General features: G+C 46.9%; 1 protein-coding gene across 2 annotated transcripts in view; it reads left to right on the forward strand.

The window, feature by feature from the left end:
• Window positions 1-19,610, forward strand: part of ABTB3 (ankyrin repeat and BTB domain containing 3) — a 161,627-nt gene that overhangs the window by 47,030 nt on the left and 94,987 nt on the right. The gene's annotated exons all lie outside the window — the stretch shown is intronic.

Raw genomic sequence — 19,610 nt, forward strand, 5'->3', positions numbered from 1 at the left:
AAAGTAATGAAAAAGAAGAAATTTAAGCTCAATCCCTGCTGACTGCTTGCTGCCTTTGCATTCAGCAGGAGGCAATGGGCTGGAGGAGCAGTGACAAGGAGGGCTTTGGTGTGTCCCCTCTTTGGTGTGCCCTGCCAGTGTTGCCCCCATCCCCACCAGGTCTCCCTTGGTGCTTCTGGAAGAGGTGCGGTGAAGTATCCCCCAGGACAGTCCAACCCCAAGGTGCTTCTCATCATCGCCCGTAAAATCAGTGGTGATGCTGGCTTAGAGGCTATGATGACAGATAGGAAAATTTGGGGTACTCCATCTGGTGGTTCAGACCGAGAAAGCTGGTGTTCCCCAAACTTTCCTTGTCATTTAAAAGGTGTCCCTCTTCCCTCATAAAGAAAACTAAACCAAGAGTGCCCTGTTCGGTCTCACTGTCGCTATGTCATGTCGCAGACTTGCTTTGTAACAGCAAATGCTGTGGGTTGAGTTAAAATAGCACAAGCAGAGCTGATAGTGGAAAATAATGGAAAGGGCTGGTCCTCACCCCAGCCAGCTCTTTGTTTGTCTTTGGGGGGGCGAAGCCAGTGCTCAGAGGGACATTACTACAAACATTTATTCTAAAGGGCAGCAAAACAAATCCGTCCTCACGGGAAATACTAAATGTTGACCTTTAGCAATAATTTAACGGGTGTTAGAAACTTTAGTGAATAATACATGGGCTTCCCCAAGAAGCCACAGATTATCTAGGGAAAAATCTGCGCGCTGCGCCTCTTCTCGAGGTGATAGGGGAATGCATCTCGGGTGCTGTGTGTGCTGGTGGAGATCCCGCGGGCACGTGCTGATGGAGGGCGACCTGCCACCCTTAAAAAAAAAAAAACAAAACCCAAACAACAAAAAAAATCAGTTCTTTGAAAGTGTTTGGGACACGGGATGGTTTTAATTGCTTTTCTCCGCAGTGATAACGAAGTGGTCCCCTCCCCGCCTGGCACACCTGTTGTCACTGGTATTTTCTTTTTGCTTATCTACACATAACTGTGCCATCTTTCTATGGTGACATTTAGTACCTGTTTTTGATACTCTTTATTTTGCTGCTTCTGCTTTGCTGCTGAGAAGGGGTGAAAAAATTCAGCCTTCCAAGCTACAGGCAAGCCCCGCATCACAGTATCAGAGGAGCAATTCAGGTTGAATTTCAGGTCCTTTCTCTGGTTCCCATTTGCCTAAGTAATTCCTTGATCCAGGAGGTGTCTCTGTTGATTTCTCAATTGATTGGAGCAGTGTAGAAGCAAAGAGCAAGACTGGCAAAATTTGTCTCTGGAAAAGCACCCTGATAATTTAATAACTCAAACAGGGTGGCTGTTCCTTAAAACCTGCTGAATATTTGGTTCCTCCTAGGCTTCCAACAGCTGTCTCGGTGCTGGTTTCTGTAGCTTAGGCCAGGAAATTCAGGCACAGGAGCAGTCGGTGGTGGTGATGAGGGAGACATCTACAGCTGTATAAAATAAACACACGTATGTATTATTGCCAGTGCTTCCAACACAGCAATGGGGTACCAGGGTATGGCTTCTGGGGTTCCTCTTCGAGGTGCACGCTCCCTATAGCACGGCCTCATGCATTAACCACTGTGCCCTGTGCAATCAAGGAGCCAGAGCTTTCCCAAGGGAAGATGGGCTTGCTTGCTGATGGCTGGGATAAAGGAACTGCTTAGAAGGAGAAATATCAGCCGAAATGAGTGTGTGCCAAGCAGCAGTGCTTGCAGGGCTACCGGTGGGCTGTGCTCAGGACGAAGTGCTGGTTTGGTCCTGCAAGCAGTCAGTGGGTAATAGCAACATGACAGGGGTGACCGCTTGCCAAGGGAAATAGTTGGGTAAGCAAACGTATGGCAGAGTAGCTGTGGGTATGAATACGTGAAAATCCTTCATTTAGAGGATGTGAGGAAACTGGTGCCGGGTGACTCTAACCCGTGCTTTCCTTGACCTACTTCAGATCTAGAGGTGTGGTAGGGGAGATTTTCAAATGGATGTTTAGCATCAATGGTTAGATATAATCTTCATTTTTATTGCTTTCAGAGTAAGCAAATGGTTGGATGTGTGCTCAATAATGTTTTATGAGGTAGGTAAAACGCAAGGTGCGGTGCCATGCAAGGCAGTCAAAGAGAGGCATTCAAATAGACCATCTTCTGATCCATTAACATTTAGTATGACAATTAATTATATGTAAATACAAACTGTTGCTCACCTAATCTTTATTGCTAATTGGAACTCCAGATGACTGTGTTATGTGTGATAACTGAGGTATTTAACCAGAACAAAGCTTGCGTAACTCTAGATCGGAGGCAATTGAATTATCATTCAGAGAAATGCCAAGATGATTATACAATGTCCCGTAGTTCATAGATGCTTTCTTCACTGGTGGTGCCCTTCGTTTTCAGTAGGTTCAGCATTAATGTTGCCATGGCTATAATATGGCCTTCATGGGTGTAGGAATAGGCTTGGGGTGCACCACACCCCGTAATGTGTGTCAGACTTGGAGACCTGGTCCCATCTGTCAGTAATCAGGGCGCACGATGAAACCTTGAGCTAAATTAGTCATCAGCTCACTGTTTTTTTTTAAACATTGAACTGATGTCCAAAATCAGCACATATAGCAGCAGCATCCTTAAGAAGATGAGCGAGAATGATGGAAAACACAAACTTGTACACAAATTTCTTGGATTCGTTACGTACCCACAGCTGAGAGGAAGCATTAGGCTACAGGGCACAAAGCGCTGCCTCCTTGCAGGTGGTCCCGAGCAGCGGTTTTCAGCCAGGCACTCAGGTGGTTTCTGCTCTTCTTTTTCCTTCAGAAGAGTTGTAAGATCTCAGGTACACAGCGTTACGAGCTCTGGAAGTTCCTCAACAAAAGCAGCTGCGGGAGGATAATAGGGCTGAGTCTAATTGGGATATTTTTGGCACTTTTCCTCTAAATTATTAACGATGCTGTTTTGCTGAAGCCGAGCCATTTTGTGGAGCTGCAGAAGGGTCTTCCACAATCTGGAAGATTCTGAGATCCAAGTTTAACCCTACACACACCCACCCAACACTTCCAAGGAGGTGGTAAAAGGATTAGTGTGAGGAAAGGAGGGAAGGGAAGAGAAAGAGAAAATCTGACCTGCTCACGCTGCCACGTTCCCTGTTGAATTTCTCTGTTGTTAGTTGTGCCTGTAAAGCTTGCAGCTTACTAGGCAGAGAGAAATTCCAGAAACGCAACTTAAATGTAATTCTCAGCTAGAAAAAGTTTTCTGTCCTGGGGAAACAGAGTCTCTAATGAGCAGCTGCTCCTTCTTAGGCAGTTCTGAAACTTTGGGGCCTGCCCTGAAGGATAATACTGATGTCTGCATATGTAGAGGATTGACAGGAAAATGTCTTCTACCGTGTTGGCAGGATTGGTCCCCTGGGTCGGAAGATCTGACGTGAAGATCTAAGGGAAATCCGTGTTTTGTGGCTATACAGTACTGAATGCAGCACGCAGTAAAATCTTCATAGCTTGGAGGTGTTTTAGATAAAATATGTTGTCAGATTACTCCACCAGCTCAAAGTCAGGTAGGAAATGAGCAGCTCTGTGGGTCGTCTAGTGATTAAGATGTACAGCGGGGCTGTTGGCTCCGTGCTGGTCTGAAGGCATAGCGTGCATGCCTACGAGGCAAGAAGACATCAGAGACTGAGCCCCTGGCCACGAGCCCTGTGCTGCCATCAGCAGCCGTGAGAGAGCCCACGGCTGCACCGGGAACATGGTACCTAAAAAACCCACTGGGATGTGGCCGTGGACAGGGACCTGGGAGGACTGGCTATAGTCTCACGGAATAAATTCCCCGTTTAACTGCTGCCTGAGTCTCAGTAGTTTGCTTATCAAATCTGGCCCAGCCCTTCAGTGAGCGTGAGAAGTGGTGGTTTGGGGTGTTATCTGCTTTCCCAAGCCTCCGTTTGTGCTGGAGCAGCGCTGTCTTTCTCGCAGGGGACAGCAAATATGAGCGAGTGCTTGGAGCAGATGATGCCGTAGCAAAAGTAGCTGCACTGTCATCCCTTTCAGCTGGAAGTCTACTTGTAATTTTGGGATTAGCAACAGAGATTTGGATGGAAGTGTTACTTGACTCATATTTGACTAGCTTATAAATACGTCCACATTCCAAATCCTTTTTTTTTTTTTTTTTTAAATGTCCTCTAATAGAAAACGGAGGGCAGACATAGGTGGCTGAAACATTTCTCACCTCCCAGGGACCCATGTTCATCGGTGATAGTTTCCTAGGCTACTAAACGCCCCATTTTCAGTGGATAAAGCCAAGACATAGACATGGATCTGCAGGCTAACTCTGTTCCTCAAGTCTTCTGTCAGATGCTCTCAGACCTACTAATCCCCTAGTGAGCTATTTAGCAGTCCTCTGGAGTCCTGGCCATTCTTCAATTTGGGGAAGATGCTCTGTGACCATAGGTAATCATCAAGAAGTCAGCGGGTTTCTATCAGCTGGAAATCTCACGGCGGTTAACACAGTGCTGTGATGCTGGGAGGATGGGAAGGTGGTGAATGCTTTGCCTGGGGTGTCTGTACCTGCTGTCGCTGCTGCACATGGAAAACAGCAAGCTCTTTCTGCCTCACCTCTCCGTGTAAAGCAGGGATGTCAGCACCTGCAGTGGGAGGCTGGTTGAAGTGCTGTGGGATCTGAGCTGGAACAACATGCGCTTTCTTGTACGTGTGCTTGACAGAAGTGTGCTCTTGTTCTTTTGCCTCTCCTATGTTTGTGTTTAGCACTAAACAAGCATCGCGTGTATTGAGGCTGACTGTTTGTGGGCTAACACAGACATTACTCTACCCCTGGAGTCGGAGCTACGCTGGCCAACAAGAGTTTTGAAAGCATGTGGTGGCCTTCCACTCTTCCTTGTCCTTCCTCCTGCCCTCACCAACAAGCAGGAGGAGCTCCTAATCTGTGCCTGTAATAATGGTATTCACCATCACTCACTCCAAGAGTCTAATGTGTACTAATAAGAGCAGCTCTGGCATTATTTCAGAGTCCACCCTTCTAACACCTGTGGGATACCTTTGCCATTTTGGGCAGAGTTTGCCTGTTTGGTTTGTTAGTGCCTTCACCATGGGAAATTCCGCAGCACTCCCCAGCAAGTATATCCAGGTTTATCTTTACCACTGGAAAAAAGCCTTCCCTAATGCCTGGATTCAATCTTCCTTGCTGCATTTTCAGCCCAAGAGTTCTTCTGTGCACTGTCATTGTGGAGACCAGCTGAGTTCATTGCTATAAGCAGCAACCTTCTATGTATTTGCAGACCTCTGAACAAATCTGATCACTTCAGTCTTTTCTTACAGGCCCAGACCTTTGCCCTGGTCAAAGTGTTCCTTCCTGCTTTTCTGTAATGCTCTTTTGTTTAGATACACATGGGTTTGGTGAAGAAGCATATTTGGTTGACCTGAGTAGTTCATGAGTCTTGAAAACTTCCCTTTATAGACCTGGTAGCATCAGTCAAGTTGCCATTCTATTAATTTGTCACGTCCTTTATTTCACAGTCTTCCTACACGCAGAAATCTAGTTTTTGTTCTTGAAGGTTGAAGTTTCTAGGAGAATTAGTGGTCGCTTGTTTTCTTTCCCTTCGAGATAAATGCTGTGTTGTCCTTCCAATTTCGGATGACAGCAGGTGACCAGCAAGGGCAGAACAGAATAAACGCGTAGAAATCATAGGTATGGGGGAAAAAAAAAAAGTCTAAATGTCAGAAATCGCACGAACCGGTAAAATCTGGATTCTGCTTTAATATCTGTGGGAGTCAGACTACCTGACCTCTCCCCCGGGGGGTTTGCTTGTGTGGCTGCTTTGCTTCCTAGCCCTGCTCTGCAGTTTGCAATGGATTAGCTACGAGGCTCTGCAAAAATACAACCAGGAGGAGCGAGCTCAGTGTCACCCAACTCCAGCGTGTGTCTGTGGTCCCACGAGCAGGCTTTTAGGAACGGCGTGCTGCAGTAGGGTTAAAGCCACTCTCCCTGTTGCCCAAAGAGTCCCTCCCTTTTCTAAAGTAAATAAATGCTATTCATGCTCTGTAACCCGGCTGCAAGGCCCTTTCCTGTAAAGGACTTCTCTTCAGTCTCAGAGTTTTAATAGAAAAAAGGTAGTTTTAAATATTTTGATTGTGGTCTGTTCCAGGGAATAACTCCTATTATTCAAGCTCATTGATGTTCAGGAAGCGTGAGGTCTGGTGACCTTTACTGTTATTTGTTTATTTAGCATCGTTTATTTAGTAAGACCAGGACTATTTGGTAGGATAAGGAGAACAAATATTTTATCCATGCATATAAATGGTCTTTAATTATATATTTTTTTCTCATTTTCTTTTCTTTTCTCTTTTTTTTTTTTTTTTTTTTTTTTTTTTAATTGGAAGTGCTTTAACCAAAAGCATCCGTTTCTAAATTCGTGTAAAGGATACGTGTTTGTGGGGTTTCACTTACTTCATAACGCCAGACTGTGCAGTGTGTAAATCACTCTGTGCAGCTTTGAAAAGCTGCTTTTATTAATCATACCATAAAATAATTCACAAGGTCATGGGACGTTTGCAAATAGTCGCAGGTAACCATTCCTGCTGAATGGCAGGTGAATGAGGGATCATAACTAATTACAGAGCCTTTGCTTTCAGCGAGCTTGGGATAGGGACATAGGAACTGGCTGGCAAATGAGCAGCGAGCTACAAATATTTGCATAAACCATTTGTTTGGTGGTTGTGAATGCTGAACACACTGGAAACTTTCACAGCCTCTTTGAAGATCATTTGAAGCCTACAAGGATAAATTATTTAGGTAAATAAGATGCAACCAGCAATTTGACAAGATTTAGTTTATACTGCTCTGAAAGGCAAGTGCTTAAATATCATTGTAATGTGCAGATGAAAAATCCTGACTTATTTATTGTATGGAGTTTTAAAGACTGCAAACGTTTGCCGAGCCTCTGTGAAGTCTTATAAATCTCCTGTAATAGGGGGGCTTGAAATGACACTAATGAAAAGACAGTGGCACATCCAGGAAACTTTATAGGTGTGTTTATAAGGACTGAGCTTTCAGCTGACAGAAACAAGAGGGAATTGACGTGGGCAGAGGAGCCTCGAGGTTTTTCTTGTTCTCCCTGTCAAGACAGAATTTGTCTTAGAGCTGGTAGTCAAGGAAAGCTTCGGGAAGCTCAGAAAACCCGTCACATTTCTCCCAAATTAATTGTTACAGCTGGTGGCATCTGGTGCTGGCCCTGGCATGCTGGGGTGGTTGCAGCCACCTCCCTTGGCAATCCCTCGGTGTGAGCAAAGCGCTGAGAGCCAGGGGCCGCTCCTGGCACCTTGGGACAGGGCTTGGGAAGAGCTTTTGTAGCAGTGCCTGAAACCCGTAGCTGTTATTCAGCACTCAGCATTGGTTTGCAAACCCTGCAAAAGTCTCTTTCATACTCCATTTTTCTCATTTTGAATCCTGCTCTTGGGAAATTGATGGCTTTCAGTAGCAGTCTCTGAGAGTTGGACGTGTTGCTTAGAAGGGTGTTTTCTTAGCTGTTTTTCAGAAGTGATGGGAGTAAGCAGATGGATATGAAGAAGGCTTTCTGTAGAGAAACTTCAAAGGTCTGTTTGGTCTGTCGGAAGCTACTCTGCAAAATGCTAATCTGCAAAATATCATCAGTGATATTTTTTGTGCAATTTTCGTAAGCATGCAGTCGCTGGAGTGCAACAGCGTACTTGGTATTCTTTGGGGACTTTTTTTTTTGTTTGTTTGTTTGGGGATTAAAGATGCTGTACCTATAACTCACTTCTAAGTATGTAATTTCAAAGAATACCATAATTTTTTTTTTTTGCCTGTTGGTGTTTCAGGCTGGAAGAAACATTTTAACTGTAGCCATAGCAATTTCAAAGATATTGGTCGCGCTGCAAGCTTTTCTGACGGGTCTTATTCATAATGGCCTGAATGTGTCCCAGACAGCGTGATCTGTAGCTTTTAATCAGCTAATGGATTGAACCTCACGGTGAAACTTAGCTGGATTCAGTCAGGTTAGGACAGAAAGGACTTTGCAATTTTGCAGTGCTCACACTGAGGCGAGTTTCTGAGGAAAGCAGCAGCATCCTTCCTGGCCAGTGGATGACGAAGCAGTGTTATAACACAGAATAAAAGGCTGAGTTTAGATAAGCTTTACAGAAGCCTCTGTAACGGCCTTTGCCCTTGCCCTGTTTTAGATTTCAGATCTTTATTTGGCTGTGTTTTGGTCTGGCTGCAAGTAAGAGCAAGTAAGGCAGCGCAGAGAGAGATTACCACGATTCAAGGCTGGATTTCACTGCAAAGCTTTATAATCTGTCATTTTCCTCTGGGTCTGTGTGCTCAAGTAGGTAGAAAAAACAGTTAGCAAAGAGAAATAGGCTGTAGTCAGGGTCTCCGCATCTCGTCCAGGTCATTGGTGCAGGACAGGGTGGGATGTGCTGATGGTGTGGGCCAGTATGAGGGGAGCCAGAGTTTGTGGTGGGTCCAGTGCCTTGAGTTCACATCCAGATGTGTGGGGTGCGTGCTTCTGAGATGGTCTGGGGAGAAATATGTACCTATATATGCAAACAGAATATGTGCAGGATGTCAGAAACTGTATACTGGAGCTTCTGAAAGGTCCCTTGTCAGGATTTCTTCATGTCTGAGAGCTCTTTGTGTTGATTAACAAGGTTCCACATTTCCATTTTTAGTTCTTCTGTCAACTGTTTCCTTTTGTCTTTTAATCCAAACTTGCAAAACTGGAAAAAATAAAAAGGAAGATCAGGTTCTTTCAGGTCTTGGGGAATAGGAGCTGCTAAGGGGTAGAGAGGAGAAGTCGTTCTGCTCAGAGCAGAGTTCCAGTAAGAAGATGAAAATCACCCTGTAAATGTGAATTCATCGACCTTAATGTATGTGTGATGAAGGCCCTGAGCTCTGTAGCAGAGGCACTTTCCACATGTAGTCACAAGGTAAGGTGAGTCTTTTTTTTTTTTTTTTCCTCCCTTAAAAAAATACTTAAGGTACCAACCTGAGGGCTGGCCAGCACCCCTGTAAGTGATGCTCTGGGTGCAGCCACACTTACCCTGCTGTAGGCTGAAGCTGGCTTGTCTGTCCTTCCTAATCCTGCGCCTGTAGGGTAGAACAGGATCTCTTCCCTTTAAACAGTCTCTGATTTCTTAAGTGCTAAATGTCCTATTCACACCTGGCACGGCACAACGGGGGTACTGTATTTTCGTTTAAAATTAAAAATGAAACACAAAGAGAGGAGGGTGCCTCATTCCCCTCCTCCCCTCCATGCGCAGAGCAGGATTGATGCAGTCAGCAACTGCTGAGGGATGTGGTGGAAGGGAAAGAAGAAGTGGGGCTTCCTGGGGTCTCCCCTCTGTGCGGGGATGCCACTGGGGCAAGAGGTGCAGAGAATGAAAATAGGTCCTTGGTGTCAGAGCAGATGGGCTTTCCCAGTGTTTCTTCATCTATTTCCCCTACCTTCTTTGTCCTCAGATGCCCTTCTTGTCTCTTCCCTATCCCTTCCCCACCCCTCTGCCTTTCCCAGTGCTCCCCAGCTTCCCCTCTGGCCTCTGACTAAGCCGTGCATTGCTCCAAGCTGTCATTTCATTCATGCTCCAGCCTTAATAGCCATCTTCATGACAAGCCCCGGGCCACAAAGGCAGCCGCTGTGCCCTTGACGCTCAGCCCCGAAGGAAGCACAAGTCAGCGCAGTCACAAATTTCAGCCTTTTTGGGGATGTGCACAGCCACATACATCCCTTTTGTGCAGATGCTCAAAGGAGGCTGTAGGAAAGCATGTGCTATAGCGAGGAAAACCAAGAAAGCTGCGGAGCTGTGCTGTGGGAATCCCTGTGATTTCAGCCCTCCTGGGGCTGCGGAGCCATGCCATGGCCCTGCATTGCCAGGCTGAGGGCCAGCAGCTTTGGCCAACACAAGTCAGCATTTCTTCCTCAGGTTTCCCCTCCCTGCAAGCTGTGGCTATGAGCAGCGTGAGCACCCCCATTTCAGTCCGTATCATCGGGGCTCACGACCATGCCCTGGCCCCAAAGACGTAGCCTTGAGATGGAGAGGTGGCAGGCCTTGAGATGGAGGGAAGGAGGCAGTGCTGGCTGCGGGTTTGGGACAGCGGGGGCTTCTGCCTGCTCCCAGCCCTGCCCCACGCACACATCCGTTTTGGCAGGGTGGTGCAAGAGAAGGTGGCAGCGGTCCCTGTCGTACTGCTGTGCGGGTGTAGGTTCCTCAAGCAGTTGTTTAAAGGGATTATTTCACACGCTGTTACTACGCAAGCTGGAACATGACTCAGCCCTTAATAAAAATGCTGTCGTTAGGAGCTATCTGCATACAAGCAGTGCCGTTTTCCCACGTGCAGACGGCTCATACTATGGCTTCACCGTGAGACTGCTCGGAAAGGCAGAATTTAAACAGTTGTGAAGAAACTTCTCTTTTGCAGGGCATCGTCTTGAGCAAAATTTAATCGTGTCCAAGGCCTGGCCCTTCCAGCACCAGAGCCTTGCGTGTAATGCTGGAGGTTGTTTTTGAAATGATGGGTGGAGGAGGAAAAAAAAAAAAAGAAGTGCAGCCTTGTTCCACGCAGGACAGGAGTGATTCACAGCCCACCTTTGTTATTGCTAAGACTTAAGATTTGCATTGCCCAGGAGTTGTGTCACGCTAGGTTTGCTGCTGGCAAACATGACATGAATACACCACAGCAAACAGTGTCAGATTGAATGGGAAGGGAGGAAAGCTGGCGGATGGCAGGGAGAAGGTGGTATATCATGGGTGTGCAAATGTCAGACCCCTGACAAGCACATGCATCAGTGTCACGGCAAAAATCTGCAGCAGATCCCGTGTGAACCCCCTCTGCCACCTGCAAAACCAGTCTGCAGGAGGGAAGAGGTGTTTGATGAAGCCGTTCCTTCATTTTGAAAGAGAGTGAGCATGCAAGAGTTCATTTTATTGAGGAATTTAAAAAATGTCCAATATCAAATTCCTGAGTGTGTGGAACGGGCATATTGCTCATTTTGATTAGCTTTCATGAGAATAAGTCTTTGGTCCGTTGCTCTCAGTGCCGTTAGCTATCGTTACGGATATCAAACTTGATAGGGCTCAGGGTGGGGTGATTTGTTGAAGTCCCCTCTACTGAGAGAATCAGTATTCCCAGGCTGTTTCCGTGGTTAGATGCATGAACAAGGAGGTTGGAGTACGGTTTGATTTTGGCTTGTTATTGCTTGCAGGAAGCTGTAGGCCAGAAGCCATGCAGAGCTGGGCGGTGGGCCCTGGTGATGGGGAGGTCGCTGGGGACCAGCTCACACCCATCCCACTGGCACCCTGGGGTCTCGGGGAGCTCTGGTACCCCCAAAGCGTGGCGGTGTCCCAGTGGGTGCCCGTGCTGGGCCCATGCACTGCTGTGGTTTGAGGCTGACCTGCACGCTGGCTTGTGGGTTGCAGCGCATCATGCTGGGGTAGGAGTGATCCTGCTAAAATAATGCATGGAGCAGCTCTTGTAGCTACTGCATTCACATACATGGGTACAAAAACCTAGCCAGGGCATGCGACTGCTTCACATCTCCATCTCCTTGCTTGTCGTTGGATTTCGTAGCCCCTTCCTTGCTGCATCCTTCTTGGTTCTTTGTGCTTCCAGGTGGAGTAAACCTCCCGATGAACAGGGAGCGACCTCGTAGTGGAGCTGAGTGGGACAGAGGCCTGCTAGAGAGATGCACGGGTGCAGGCTGAGCCTAGCAGATGTGCTCACGGCCCTTTGACAGCGGGGGGGAATAAAAACCCCTCGTCTGTCAGGAGCAGCCGGGCAGACAGCATCTGCAGCCACGGAGGCGGGTGTGCAGGGGGGTGTGAGGAGTAAGTCTGAGGACTGGCTGAAGCCAGAGCCATGTCTGGTAAAACCTTTCCCAAAGATGACATAAAAATGAGTGGAGCATATGGTGGAGCAGCCCTGTGCAGGGCCTGCAGGCTGGTGTACCCCAGCCCTACGCCTGCAGCTTGCTTGGCTTCCATCTTTGTGCTTCAGGCAGAGTGACAGTGAACTCATTCCTGAAATGCAGCGGTTCTTCTCTCCTTATACACTCCCTCGATAGGAGATGCGCTGACAATCAGAGAAGTCTTGAATATTTACACTTTGTGGGAGAGGATGTTTGTTCTTTTTCCTAATGCGTATATCAAAGGGATCGCTCCTTTATGTGATGTTTCCTCAGGTGGAAATTTCAGCAGCCCCTCTCTGGAGTGGCTGCTGCTGGCTCCAGCTGTCCCTGGCAGCTTTCTTTGAGGGACAGGCTTTTTATCCGTGGTTCAGGTCCTAAACAGAGGCAGGCGTGTAACCCCCCCATTGCCTGCAATGGGAGTTTGGTGCCTGAAATACCTCAGGGGAAGCTGAGCTGAGGGTCAGGGGCACTGGGGAAGCCTCCAGGAGATCGCAGGGAGGCACCACACATGAGCAGTGCTACCGGCACAGGTGTTAGTAGATGGTTTTGGTCTCATTCCAGACTGCCTGCACTATTTCAGGCACAAACACCAAGGTGCATCCCATTTAAAGGTGCATCCCTGACCAAAGCTTTGGAAACAAGAAGTGAATTTCCCTCCTCCGGCTCCATGACAAGAAGCGAGGGATTCAGGCCTGCAGGTGGGATTGGGGCAGGGGTAGACGTGTTCTCCTGGTAGCCCACCCTCCCAAGTGGTGTGGGAGGAAGAAAGAGGTCTGAGGCAGACGGGAAGGAATAACAATTGCTTGAGGTATACTTAATCTTCTTTAATTAGAAGACATGGTAAATTAAAAGGCCTAGGAATGATCCCGTGGATGTCAGCTTACCGGGAGACGATAATTTGTGTGAGAATCTCATGTTTTGCTAAGCTTTGTATCTGCATTTGATAGCATTGTTATGCTTCTAAGTACTTTGTTTGACTTAGACAAACTTGACCTAAATAGAGAGGTCAAGTGTTGCTTTCTCTCTTCTTCAGGGCTGGCACTGAACAGGTTTACTTTAATAATAATAATATCAACCAGCTGTAATCTCAGAGAAAATAACAGCTAGCTTTAGCAACCTTTGGGGATCAAACCTCTTCCTGATGGTAGCTGTGGACTCGGACAGCAGCTTTTCACAGCAGCACCTTCAGGAACATTTCTGGGAGGACACATTGGAGCCGTGGACGGCAGGGTGCTGTTGGCAGAGAGCAGCCAGGCAGGGCAGTGAGCAGCAGGGATGCCCTGGCTCTGCTCAGCAGCAGGCAGGCAAATCTGCTGTTGCCTTTTTGAAGCACAGCAGGAAGATTTTATCTTCTTATTCTGAGGTGGTCTAGAAAATTCCTCTCCTGATTTGGGGGTGGTGGCTGCTTGTTAATCCCAGGCTTCGTCAGATCCTTCTCCTGTGGGTTGGTCCCCATCCATGTGCCCCTTTGCATCCCTTGGGGTCCCAGCAGGGCTCAGAGCTCATCCAAGCACTGCGATGTCCTGTGTGAGCAAGCACAAATGTGGGGAAGATGGTGTGTGTGCCTCAGAAAGGCTCAAAGTGCTGGGTATGGTGCAATCGGCGATGCCATCAGCCTGGATATTCTGGAGGAAAAAAACAAAAACAACGGTGGTGTGTGAGAACTGGTGCAAAAAGCAGCTTGTAGATGTCAGTGGGCCTTTGGATTTTGACTTGAAGGTGTTTTGTACGATAATCTGGACTGGAGCAACAGCTTTAGAACAAATGAAGGTAATCAAGAAAATTTTATTGATGTAGACCTAGTTACAAGGAAATAATGAATGTTCTCTTCAAACTGGCTTTCCAATACAGTAACGCAGTCAACCCAGTGCTTTTCTCGCTTAAACCAATTTTATACTAATGTTTACATCAAGTGTGATGGAATTATTCCCAGTTTACATTGGTAAGTGAGAGGAAAATCAATCTCGGTGCATTGATCTTGGAGTGCACTAATTACTTGCTCTTGGTGTACGGCAAGGCTGCTGCAGCTCTCGTCCTTCCCTGAGCTCCGCCTGTGTGGTTTAACTGCTCACACACCCAGCAAACACTTTCCTGCCCCTTCAGATAAGATTTTGAACCAAGCTGATTCTGGAGCTGTTTGTTCCACAATTGGCACCGTGACGGAGGAAGGACAGTCCCCGCTCTCACAGGCGTCAGTGCACACAAGTCCCACATCCCGGGGGAAAAGAAAGTCTCGGTCACGCTGTCGGCTGAAATTTGCATCTTCTGTTTGTTGTGCATAAATGCCGGCCGAGAGATGAACCAAGATGCTCGAACTGAGATGCTCTCGAACCAGGATGCTCGAAGGAGCAGCCCTGATAGCAGAGCCCCACAGGGCACTGAGAGCTGGGGGTGGAGGGCACGGAGTGGGATCAGGCTGGTCCCTTGGCCCCCACGAAGTGGTGCTGGAAAACTGGGAGCCTGCCAGGGGCCTCTCCTGATCTCAGAAAAAACACACGGGTGTGCAGCTCCAATCAGCATATACATCCCTCTCTGCCACTCCTGCAGATACATCCCTCTCTGCCACTCCTGCAGAGAGAGGCAGGATCTCTGATGTTTTTTAAGGTTTAGAGTGTTTTTTTAAAAAAAAGTTGCTCTGAACCTTACTGAGCAGAGTTGCTCTGAACCTTACTGAAGTATGAAACGAAACCTGAGGTTGTACCCGATGTTATATAAATAGTTAACCCTTTTCTCACATGCCTGTTCTTGTTCATGTTGTCCCTCTGTGGTGCAGAACAGTGCATTTTTCTCTCTGCTCAGAAGTTTATGGCCTGGTTCAGATGTAGGATTAGATAAAAGTAAAAAGAGATCAAGACATCAATTCAGCAAAGTGCTTGCATTTAATCCTGTGCTTGCTTTTAACAACAGCAGTAATAATTATAGCGAGACTGTAATGAGTGTTTGCCCCCTGAAATTTAAGTGCGTGCTTTCGCGCTTGGCTGAATTGGCATACTATTTTTCAAGTGTGTGTGGGAAGGGGAAGGGAGTACTCGCCGCAGAGTAAATACTGCAGGTGCTCTCATGTCTCGTCGAGCCATCGACAAGGGCTTCGCATCCGTGCACCCGCACCAACATGGGTGCACTTGCTTTAAAAGTGCCTGGCCGAGCATGCTGTTTTGGCAGCCTCTGTGTCCTGCGGTGATGTCGAGGGTGGCACAGCACCTACTGCGGTGACAGGTCCGAGGGGCTGAGCAAAAGCATTCCAGCCAAGGAACAGCAGCATTTCTTTTTCAAAGGCCCTCAAGAAAAACTGTTATCAGTGACTGTGCAGCCTTTAGAACAAGAGCTGCATTCACCTTGTGTTTATTGCAAGGGCCGGTCTGGTGTCTGGAAGGTATGTGCTGCCTTTCATTTCAAACACAAGGAAGTCCTTTTTTTGTGTGGCAGTTGAGCAAGAAAACCACAGAAGTTTCCTCTTCTTTCAATGTACTCTGCCCAAAACACGGTTGCAGGAAATAGTTGTTCCTGCCTTTAGAAACAAGAGCCCTGGCAGCTCGGCAGTGCACAGCCGTGGTGCCGTGTTCTCCAAAGACGTGCTCTGCTGCAAAAGGCGTGAAACTAGATAATTTTGCAAGCTGTCCTAATAGACCCATCCGTAGTCCCAAAATTGAGGAAATTAGGAGGCTAAATAACGTTGAATAGCTGCTAATCGTCATTTAAAGAAGGCATGCCAATAAGGAATTTCGTCTCGAAAACACCTCATTAAAATACTGTCAGCCCTGCTAGTTTTAGGAATGCCCCGATTCCTTGTTTCATAAAATATCCCGAGTCGAGAGGAACCCACAAGGATCATCGAGTCCAGCTATCATAGCCTTGTTGTATCATTTTAAAGCCTGCTTTTCCTAATTAAAACCTCTCGCAATCATAGCTTTTTATATCATGCTCTTCCTTTGGAGAACAGTGCCCATTTTCTGCTGGGTAAAAAGACTTTTCAGGTTTTCACGTGTTTAGAGAGCAGGCTGCTGGCCTTGCTTGCTTTTTCTGAAGAGAAGAATGGGTGAATTCATCTGTTTTCTCTCTCAGACAGGAGTGAGACATCAGAAGTGGGCAAAAGCCGTTTATCTGACTTCTGACTAGAGCACCAACTCTGTCAATTTTATTTTAAGGTCTTTCAGCATTTCCTATTCAATGAAAAGCCGAGTGTTAAATTATATGAAAACGACATCTCCCTTCTCAGTGATCCATGCGGTTCTATTGATTGGTGTGTGTAAGTTCTGTGCGAATGTCAACCTTATGAATTGATGGCACTTGGCTCGTTCGTGACTGATAATGATTGATGTGTTTTGGCACGCAATATTTGTTCATAATTCATGAACTTGCCTTTCTGCGTGGGTTCATATGTGGCCAGAGCTTGCAGCTGTGCAAACCCGGAGAGCGCTAGCATGTCCCTGGTGACCTGAAACTCTTTGTTAAAGATGGGTAAGATTGTCTCGTCTCATTTTCACACGTGATGTTTGCACCACTGTGGGGCACGGAAAAAAGGTGCTGGCGGTGAAGGTTTGGTTTCTGCTTGCTCACATACTTACATCTGAAATTGTACCCAGAGCAGCTGGCGGAGACGTTGAGGCAGGGTCTGTCAAGCCTTTCGGGCACAGATCTGAAAGGCTTGATGTGCTGCGTGTTTTATCCAAAGACCACATATAAGGTGATTCAGCAATAAAAGAAAGAATGTTTTCAGCACTGTAGAGCTCCCTTTCTGCTCTCATTCTCGTTGCAGGGTGTATGCTGATGGAAAGCCGTGCTTTCAGTATGGTTCTCTTGCTTTTGACCCAGCCGGTGACCTTCAAAGTGCCCTGATGCACACAGCGCTGTCTGTGGGCAATATTGCAGCCAAATTACTCATCAACCCGGCACAATCCCCGAAAGGCTTTAAATGATGCATTAAGCAATGCAGCAGCATCTGCCACATGTGGTTCCTCCTCTTGGGGATGCCTGACTGCGGGGAGCTCTCTTTGTTTCGCTGTGTGCATACGTGTGAGCAGGAGGGAAGGGCACGTTACTTGTTTTTATGGGGACCATGGTAAGGAGGGATAGCTGGTTCCAGGAGGGATATCTGGTTCCAAAGTTGCAGCATGGCCCCACCAAACCCTTTAAAGGTACAAACAGTGGCAGGGAGTTCAAGAAGGTGCCTTGAGTGTTGTCCTGGATGAAAGCCTGATTACTCAGCACCTTGCAGGTTTGAACCCTGGCAGCAGAGGTGGGCAGATTGGTGGGTGCTGAAGGCAGTTGCATTGAAGGAGTGTTTCTCATACAGCCTCTTCCCGTGGCAATTAACACAGCAAGGGCTTGGCAGGTTGCGTTGTGATGGATGCATTTTTTGCACTGAGAATAGCCCCTTTCCCTGCAAGTGCTCCAGAGGTTGCAGCTGGTGAAGGGCAGATTGAAGGCACTGCAACCATAGCATAGCAGCATCGGGGCTGTGCAGACAACTCGGTGTCAACGTGTAGACTTCTGTGCCGGCGCCTCTTTGAGCGATGTTATCCCTTCATCAGCAAGGAGGTTAATAGCACTGCAGGTGCTCGGCCTGAAAGAAAAGGGAGGTGCCACCTTCAGTGCCTGGATCAATTCCTGCACAGATTACTACAGAATTTGGGTGCGACCTTTAGTGACAAAGCTGGATTTGTGACGAGGAAGATGTGCCTTAGCAAGAACACACGCATCTGTAGCACTGGTGTGTTCACTTGAACCATCGGTGTTTGTGTTGCTGGGCTGAACTGTTGTAGCGACTTGTGCCTGTGGAATAAGGCTGAAAATACCCCGTATATCAACCAAAACGAGGTGTTATCGTCACTGTTGCTGATTTTATTGTACCGTTACTCAGAAGCTCCTGCTGCTGCTGGTTGCGTTGTGGTGGATGTTTTTGGATTGAGAAAGAAATAGCTCCTTCCCTTGCAAGCCCACTGTCTTGTGCACAGAGGGGGCAGGGAGGATGTTGGGGATGGGAGATTGATGCAGGTGCCTTGTACAGGGCCCTTGGAGGAGTACATAGCCCGGTCCTCCCCATTTCAGCCTGGTGCCTGAACACTGAGATTGCCTTTTTAATGGCAGACCTAAAAAGATTGATTGGGAATAAGCATGGCCTCTATGACACTGACAGATGCAAAGTAATGGTTGTTGAGATTCAGGGCTTGATGCTTCACAGAGTGTAAAGAACCTCGGTGTGTTCCCTGGTAGGATTAATACCTGGGAATCAAACCGGTGTACAACAGGAAAAATTGCACAGATTGCTGCTTGTAAATTATTCTAGAACGGTGACAACATTTCAAATCCTCTTTGGGTTTGGAACAGTATCCAAATAATTAGTGGATTCCGGGTCTCTGCTTCCCTCCTGCAGAGAGAGAAATAGCAAAACAATATTCTGGTGAGCTTCAAAGTGGAACAAACCTTTGGATCAATGGGTTCAGGTGGCAGAAATCTCAGTGCAGCCCCCTGGTCTCTGCAGTAGCCTCAGCTGCAGTGGATGTAGCAGAGACCTGTGGCAGATGCTGCCGCACAGAAATGTTGGGGGGTGTTGGTGGTGCAAATAAGAACTAGATTTCTTCTTCTGTATATTTAAGGGGTGGGGAAATACTTTTAAAAAGCTATGCCATTTTTTTTCCCCAGTGTCTGAGTTGCAGAAATCCTTACCCTCTTGGAAGAAATCTCATTGTGGCTCCTTAGAGATATCAGGAGCTGGAAAATTATGAGACCAAATGAAAATGTTAATTGCCTACATTCTCTGCACATGGACCGTCTGGATGACCTGTTTCCCTCCTGTGTCTTGGTGATGGGTGAGCAAGAGCAGCTTCCTTGAGCGCAGGTGAAATTGCTGCTCAGCTGCTTTCTCAGCATATGTGCCTTGCTATCTGCATTATCCTGATCTTAAAGAGAGCAGAAAGAATAAAGAAGAAGGAAGACAGGACAAAAAGCTCTGGCGTATCCAACCACATCAATGCGCCGCCATAAACTTTGTGTCAACAAATTGAGTGATTCTAAGGTTACACTTTAGTCCAGTGTGGAGATATTTAAAACCCAGTCAGTGGCAATGCTTGGAGAAATAAAGGGTTTAGAAAACAGAATATAGCTTCATTTGGCACGGAGGAGGTGCGAGCCATATGGAGTCCAGATGTTCCCGGTGCCTTCCGAAAAGGTAACAAATCCAGAGTCATTGAAGGAGGAATTTCAGACTAAACAAATGAGAAAAATATGTGGCTGAACACAACAGGGCTTTTCAGCGCAGCCGTCTCTCTTGCCTCTCACCTTTTCGCTGTTGCCCTGTTTCGATGCTGTCTGTGGGAATTCTTCAAAGTAGAGAAACCAGCATCTTGATAGGCAGAATAGTGGCTCGGTTTCTTCCCTGCGTCTGTCTCAGCATCTGTATGCAGTTTGAAGTTGGCAGACAAGGCAAGGTGCCCCACTTTGAAAGACAGTACATTTAAAGAAATGTTTAATAGGTAGAAATAAGTAGGAAGATAAATAAATGTAAATGTAAATAAATGTAAAACATTCTATTTTTTCTTTTTTTTTTTTATATAAATTCGTATTCTCTTCAGTATGTTTGTTATCTTTCCACTCCTTTCCTTCAGTATAGGCCTCGATAATTTCTCTTTGAATCCTCAGTGCTGAATTGTAACTTTTTATCAATAATAC

Source organism: Aythya marila (assembly GCF_965140915.1).
Source record: "Aythya marila genome assembly, chromosome: 1".
Taxonomy (NCBI): domain Eukaryota; kingdom Metazoa; phylum Chordata; class Aves; order Anseriformes; family Anatidae; genus Aythya; species Aythya marila.